This window comes from Meriones unguiculatus, chromosome 19 (assembly GCF_030254825.1).
Source record: "Meriones unguiculatus strain TT.TT164.6M chromosome 19, Bangor_MerUng_6.1, whole genome shotgun sequence".
Classification (NCBI taxonomy): Eukaryota; Metazoa; Chordata; class Mammalia; order Rodentia; family Muridae; genus Meriones; species Meriones unguiculatus.
Window position 1 is genome coordinate 32,648,360 of NC_083366.1, and position 8,262 is coordinate 32,656,621.

Consider the following 8,262-nt stretch of genomic DNA (forward strand, 5'->3'; position numbering starts at 1 on the left):
TCAGCAGCCGAGTCTTCACAGCATACTTCTTTGTGACATTTGCTCTGGTTTTTCAGAGTGTTTGATTCAGAGAGAGACTTTTGACTCTAGGGTCCTAAACTGTCTGATTCAGGAGGAGTCTTTTAAGCACAGTTTTTCTTGTGTCATTTTCATTTGTTGCTATGCATGCTCTGCCCACCCCCTTTTACTCTCCTCTTCCATGTTCCTTAAAATGTCTGTTTCTAAAAGTACAGTGAATGTTTTCTGAAACTCTTCATCTTAAGCTATGGTTCTGACCTCCCCCAGTTAGCCTCTCACTGGGAGAAGAGGGTTCCCTAGTTGGGGCTAATGGCTCAGGAGCAGATTCTGAATTCAAGATCCTTTTTATCTACTTTAGAAAGTTTCCTTTCTTAACTTTACTACTGAGACTAATGGTTTTCCATCTGACCCTGCTTCTTAGGATGACTGCTGCACAGTGAGCCCCAGATTACACCACCGAGGACTCAGCAATCCATGCAGAGGTGTTATTTGTCATTCTCTACAGTTAAATTTCCCCCTCCAAGCAAAGCATTGCTTCTGTGAATATCCTTAGCATGTTGTGTTATTGATTTCTTGTTGCTATGACCAAATGCCCAAAAGAAGCAACTTAAGGGAGCAAAAGTGTATTTGAGCTCACAGTTGAAGGGGGACAATCACCATGGCAAGGAGGGCTTAGCAGTCTGAGTGAGAGGTTGCTTGACATATTACATCTGCAGTGTTGAAGCAGAGAGGGTGAACAAGAGGAAATGGACCTGGGAAATAAAACTTCAAGGCCTAACCCCTGGTGATCCACTTCCTCCAGTGACGCTCTATCTTCTAAAGGTAACAAAATATTTCCAACAAGAAATACCAACTGCAAATGAAGCATTCAAATATGAGTCTATTAGGGACATTTCACATTCAAACCACCGCATTTTTTAAAATCATGGCCCTTTAAAGCAAGGTTGAGAACTGAGCTCAGTAGGTAAAAGCAGTTGAACAGCTTTTTTTTTTTTTTTTTTTTTTTTTTTTGAGTCAGACGAGAATGAGTATCTATTTCTTCCAGCTTTCTTCAAACATCTGATGAGAAGTAGATCCCAGGTGCAGTGTCAGGCACTGGAAAAATACTTACCTTGTAAGACACTAGGGAGTTGAAGGAAGAGGATAGGAATAGGAAGAGACTAAAAACAGAGTCAAGATAGGGCCAAGGACAGGGTACACCTGTGTTCCAGATGTAAACAATGAACAAATGTTAAGTTGAAAGTCTGGGCACTGAAAAAGAAGTGCTGACATTGGGAAAATAATAAATGCTCTGAAGTTTCAGCACCATAGAAGAGCTCTAACACTTTACTGCCAGGGTTTCATTCTCTGTATTCTTTATGTATCGTGTCATTCTGTTCTTGAGATTGGAAAATTGCTGACTGATTACTTTCTGGCTAGATTCTTTTTGCTACATACAAACTTCTTTCTTGTAATTAAAACCAGGTTTCCTGTTATGGTTTGCTTTATATTCAGGTAGCACTTGGCCATCTGGAATGAGCATGTTGAGTTGAGGCAAACTTCCCACCCAGAATGTATGTTTTCATGCTTCTTTTGTCTGGTATTGAAGGGGAGACCAGGATGTAGCTGCAGCAAATTCAGCGATTTTATTTTGCACAGGAAGATTCAATTGGCTTCTTGAGAGAATACACTGTGGTGCTTCCTGCATGCGAGAAAGAAAAATAAGAAACCTTCTAAGCACTGTGGGAAAGGACCGGAAGGACAGCAGATCAAGTCAGAAGTAGATCTGTCATTCTGAAGAGCATGGTACATCATGGAAGTAGGAAGAGCACTAGTTGAACTAGGAATGAGACCATTGACTAAATAAGAAAGAACATCGGTGAGTGAATTACGAGAGAATAATAAACTGAGTTTGGAAGAAGATTATTGACTGAAATGGGACAACACCATCTGAATTTAGAAGAACATCACTACATTGGAAAGAAAATCACTGAGTAAAATGGAAAGGATATCAGTGACTGAGGAGGGAAGGAGATCAGTGAGTTGGGAAGAACGCTGACTGAATTGAGGAGGAGAATGCAGAATAAGCCAGGAGGAGTACATTGACTGTATTATGAAGATAATGGAGGGAACTGAAAGAGACAACAAGGATTGAATTGAACAGGAGATCACCCACCGAACTGGGGAAGAGGATCACTGGCTAAGGAGGTACAAAAAAACAAATAATTAAGAAGGAGATTGCTAAATGCAAATCAAAACGACCCTGAGATATCACCTTACACCCATCAGAATGGCCAAGATGAAAAACTCAAGCGATAACACATGCTGGAGAGGTTGTGGAGAAAGGGGAACCCTGCTCCACTGCTGGTGGGAATGTAAACTGATACAACCACTCTGGAAAGCTATCTGGCGCTTTCTAAGACAAATAGGAATAGTGCTTCCTCCAGACCCAGCTATACCACTGCTAGGTATATACCCAAAGTTTGTTCAAGTACACAAAAAGGACACTTGCTCAACCATGTTTATAGCAGCTCTATTTGTAATAGCCAGAACCTGGAAACAACCCAGATGTCCATCAACGGTGGAATGGGTACAGAAATTGTGGTATTTTTATACAATGGAATACTACTCAGCAATCAAAAAGGAGGAAATCATGAAATTTGCAGGCAAATGGTGGGATCTAGAAAAGATCATTCTGAGTGAAATATCCCAGAAGGAGAAAGACAAACATGGGATATACTCACTTATATAGACCTATAAGATATGATAAACACAATGAAATCTATACACCTAAAAAAGATAATCAATTGAGCGGACATGGGGTAAGATGATCAATCCTCGTTTAGAAAGACAGATGGGATGTGCATTGAACGTATGACAGGAGTCTACTGAGTGCATCTGAAAGACTCTAACTAGCAGTGTTTTCAAAGCAAAGACTCATGACCAAACCTTTGGCAGAGTACAGGGAATCATAAGAAAGAAGGGGAGTTAGTCTGATGGGGAAAGGATAGGAGCTCCACAAGGACCAAATATATCTGGGCACAGGGTCTTTTCTGAGACTGACATTCAACTAAGGACCATGTATGGATATAATGTAGAACTTCCACTCGGATGTAGCCTGTGGTAGCTCAGTAACCAATTGGTTTCCCAAAGTGAGGGGAACAGGGACTATTTCTAACAGGAACTCGATGACTGGCTCTTTGGTCTCCCCACCCCCGAAGGGAGGAGCAGTCCTGTTAGGCCACAGAGGAGGGCTTTGCAGCCAGTCCTGAAGATACCTGATAAAACAGGATCAGATGAATGGGGAGGAGGTCCCCCCCATCAGTGGACTTGGAAAGGGGCACGGTGGAGATGAGGGAGGGAGGGAGGGAGGGACTGGGAGGGAATGAGGGATCGGGACACGGCTGGGATACAGAGTTAATAAAATGTAACTGATAAAAAAAAATAAAATTAAAAAAAAAAAAAGAAAAAAAAAAAGAAGGAGATTGCTTACTGAATTTCAAAGGAGTCATTCACAGAATCCATAAGAAGACCATGACTGAAGTGGGACAGTGATCATTTTCTGAATTAGAAAGATTACGCATTGGATTGTGAAGGGAATAACTCAGTGAATTGGGAAGGAGATCAGAGAGTGAGATGCCAAGGAGATCACTGATGGAAATGGGGAAAAGGTCATGGAATCCAGAAGAGCACTGATAAAAAAAGATGTCACTTAGTGAATTCGGAAATGGAAATTGAACACTGAGTGAACTAGCAAGATCACTGGCTGAACCAGAAAGGAAATACTTGACTGAAGTGAGGATAACACAGACTAAATAGGTAAGCGAATATCTATATTCAAGATGTCCTATTTGTCCCAAACACAACCCTGGGACACAATGGCATTACCCTTCATGGAACATGCCTTTTGAAACTGACAATTTGATTCTATCCAAATGTCTCCAGCACAATAATATAAATTTGTCTTGATGCTAATCTGCATGTTTTACCATTGGGTTGAAGCCTCCCCTTTTATGGAAGCCACTGCCTTAGCTGTAAGAAAAACTGGGTTAGAGACAATTACTCCAGCCTGGGGCATTCCTGTTGAAGTACATGGTGATTCTGGAACTCATTTTTCTGGACAAGCATTTAAACGTATCTGCAAAATATGGCCTATTACACAGCGTATTCACTGTACCTATCATTGTCAATCCTCTGGAATGGCTGGATGAACAACTGGCACTGTGAAAAGTAGTTGGCAAAAGTAACTGAAGCTTCCAGCCTTCCTTGGCCAAAAGACTTCCAGCAGCTCTCCTAACCCTTAGATCTACCCCTGTTGCAAAACATCAGCTGTCTCTTTTTTGACATACCCCCTCAATGCCCTGTGAGAATGTATGAAGGATTTTTTATGGGCCACTTCTGCTTAAGGGGGACATTATATATTATTGCAAGGGACTTATGTAGATTATAGGTAGAAATTCAAAATTGGATGCAGAATCTTTCCACCACGAGCTCCTGGGAGATGACAAACTAAACAAACTAAAGCCGGGTGATTTTGTGTTTGGAAAAGATCTTTCATAAAAAATTCCACTCAGACTCATTGGAAAGGAGCTCATCCCATATTTAAACTGCTTTCTCTGGACTTCAGAAAGGTTGGGCGATACTCACTTTCAACTATGTTGTCAACCAAGAGCCATAAGTGACTGAACTCCAAACCCTAACTCACATAGATATCTATATATATATATCTTCCAGAAATTTTCTGAAAAGCCTAGAATTTAGTATAGGAAATCTCTTTAGATGCTAAATACAATGCAGTTCTTAAGAGTTTTTAAATTATGCCCTTTTCTTAGCCATGTTTTTGTTATGTCTGTTTGCTTATCCAAATCACCTAGCTTATTTGAACTGGCTCTTTGTGTTTGGAAAGATTAGACATTTTCAATGCCTCCAGGAAATAATTTCCTCATATATAATTTGGATGAAATGGAAATTTTTAGGTTTTGTATTGGTAAAGTCCAAATTTAAATTTACTCAAATAATTTCCCTTTGGGGGTATCTATTTTATTATCTATATTTATATGTTTTGGTTATACACAAGCTGTATAACCAAAGTGACAGCAATTTTTTTCCACTAAAAAAAAAAAAAAGAGAATTCTAACTAGGTTTAACAAATTAGATAACTGTGTTAACACTGATGTTGGAAATGATAAGATACAACAAATTCCTGGATATAATGCTAAATCTTTGTTCACTGTCACAGCAACCTATGTAATTGATTATTTGCCTTGTGAATAACCATATAGGTATAGCTTACTTCCAGATGATGTAGATACTGCTCTCAAGCCAGGAAGTCTCTGGAAAGGCTCTCTTTAGAATAGTTAGACTTCCAGCTACATCTAAGTAACTTGAAGTGGAAGTTTCTGGTTTCCTGAAAGACTCAGGTTTGTTATGTGGTGTTTTGCTGCAAGCTGGGCACGTGATGTTTTGCTGGAGGCTGACTTGTGAGAGGACATGTGATGTTTTGCTGTGAGCTCCCTCTTGAGAGGGGCATGGCTTTAGCCAGCTGAGAACATCTGTGTTGGACTCTGAGCAGAGGAGATATTTAGAGGCCCATGCACAGTGAGAGATGGCTTTTTGGATCCATGTTGCTGTCGCTGTGTTGATCTTTGTGCTTCGACATTTGAATTTGCAGAGAGAAACATTCCAGAGAACTCCTTGGGGCAATCCAACTGAGTCTTGTGGCTTTTGCTGGCTTCCTGTTATTGGCCTTTGGACTGCTGATATCCTGATGACTGAGTTTAGTTATCTCCTAAAGACCCATCGACCCTAATCAGCAAGAAATAGATAGAAGAGGTCTACAGCCCTTTTCCCTACCAATATCCTACCTAAGGTGTGTGTGTGGGGGAAGTAAAGGTGTTTAAAGAACCCTAAATAAAGTAGGTTTGGTAAAAAATGTAAGCAAACAGTAACCTTTACTTTATTGACTCCTATGTGTGATACCCAGAAATTTTGTGTTGACCCTTTTTTACCAAACTGTAAAAGTACTACAAGTCTCTAATAGCAACAGCATTTACTGTAGATTAATTAAAATTGTCCAAATTCTAAAGCCCAGGGAGAACTTACTGAAAATACAAGTTCTGGGCTAGAAATCCTAGAAAAAGCTAAGTTCACTGCAAACAAAGACAGACACTATTTAGGAAAGAACTCACTTTCAAACACAGGGCATATAGAAGGCATGTTATTTCAATAAGAGGGAAAGGGTGGGAAACTCTTTAAAGGGAAAGTGACATGTTACATAAAAGGATTAAAAACAATATATATGTACAGATACATATATAACTATTATAGAGAACAAATACAAAGAGCTTTCTTTTTTAAATTGATCTTTTATTGATTACAGTTTATTTACTTTGTATCCTAGCTATACGGCCCTCCCACAAACCATCCTAATCCCATTTTCCCTCCCTCATCTCCTCCCATGCCCCTCCCCAAGTCCACTGACAGGGGAGGTCTTCCTCTCCTTCCCTCTGACCCTAGCCTATCATGTCTCATCAGCACTGGCTGCATTGTCTTCCTCTGTGGCCTGGTAAGGCTGCTGCCTGCTCAGGGGAAGGTGATCAAAGAACCAGCCACTGAATTCATGTCAGAGACAGTCCCTTTACTAGGGCCCAGATGTTAGGGTTCTGCTGCTCTCATTGTGGAATTCCTGTCCCCTCCAGGTCTTTCTATGTCCCCCTTCTTTCATAAGATTCCCTGCACTCTGCCCAAAGTTTGGCTATGAGTCTCAGCCTCTGCTTTGATACCCTGCTGGGTAGAGTCTTTCAGAGGCCGTCTGTGGTAGGCTCCTGTCCTGTTCCCTGTTTTCTCTCTCTTCCTATATTTGTCCCACTTGCCTTTCTGAGTGAGGATTGATCATCTTACCCTGGGTCTTCCTTCTTGTTTAGCTTGTTTAGGTGTACAGATTTTAGTATGTTTATCCTATATTATAGGTCTAATATCCACTTATAAGTGAGTATATACCATGTGTGTCTTTCTGCTTCTGGGATACCTCACTCAGGATGATCTTTTCTAGATCCCACCATTTGACTGCACATTTCATGATTACCTTGTTTTTCATTGTTGAGTAATATTCCATTGTATAAATGTACTACAATTTCTGTATCCATTCCTCAGTTGAGGGGCATCTGGGTTGTTTCCAGCTTCTGGCTATTACGAATAAAGCTGCTATGAACATGGTTAAGCAAATGTCCTTTTACCTGAACATAATTTGGATATATGCCTAGGAGTAGTATAGCTGGATCTTGAGGAAGCACTATTCCTAATTGTCTGAGAAAGCGCCAGATTGATATCCAGACATTCCCACCAGCAATAGAGGAGGGTTTCCCCTTTCTCCACATCCTCTCCAGCATGTATTGTCACTTGAGTTTTTTTTTTTTTTTTTTCAATGCAGTTTATTCAGGAACATTGAACAATCCTCGGACCCCGGGGAAAGCCAGCCCACAGCTTAAATAGCCTCTGGGTAGCCAACCCAGGCGTGCCACGGGGGCAATGCAGATAGGTCCACATACATGGAAGCAAGCCAGATCCTCGGCCTTAGCCAAATGTGGAGTTGTTCGTGACAGAGAGCACTCACCATCGGGAAGGTGGAAGGCGGAAACCAGCTCCATCTTTAAGGCATAGCATTCCGCAGCTCTCTACAGTTCCCCCTTTTTGTTTTAGACGCATCAGTCAAGAGTAGAGGTCTGATCTCTGATATTAGAAATAAATTGGGACTTTGTACAGATGTTCATTTAGGTGTCATCCACCCAAAGAGCATCAGACCGTCCGATACCTTTTTCTCAGAGGCGGGACCTGGGGCATCAACCCGCATGCAATCAGACATGCTCTTCTCTGGGTCCAAAGCGGCTGACCCTGAGTGCAGTGCTTAGCCCTCGCATCCTGAGCGTATCATTTTAGCTTTTTATGGTATCCAACCATGCTTGGGGAGAATGTTCTGCTTCAATGGCTGTAAAGGCCTGAATGATCATGGCTGCATCACACTGTTGTGAGACTCTAATCTTGCATATATACCACAGGCAAACCAAGGAGACCAACACCAGAAGGCCTGCTAACACTCCCATGCCCGCCCATTCCTTCAGATGATTCATGGCTGCAGCAATCCATGTTGATAATCCTGTGGCTAGTCCTGCGTCCACTCCGGTAGAATTTACTGTGACAATGGCCACTCTCAGCTGCTCCATCGTAGTATCGAATTCTCCAGTCCAATTACCTAAAATATAGCTCGAC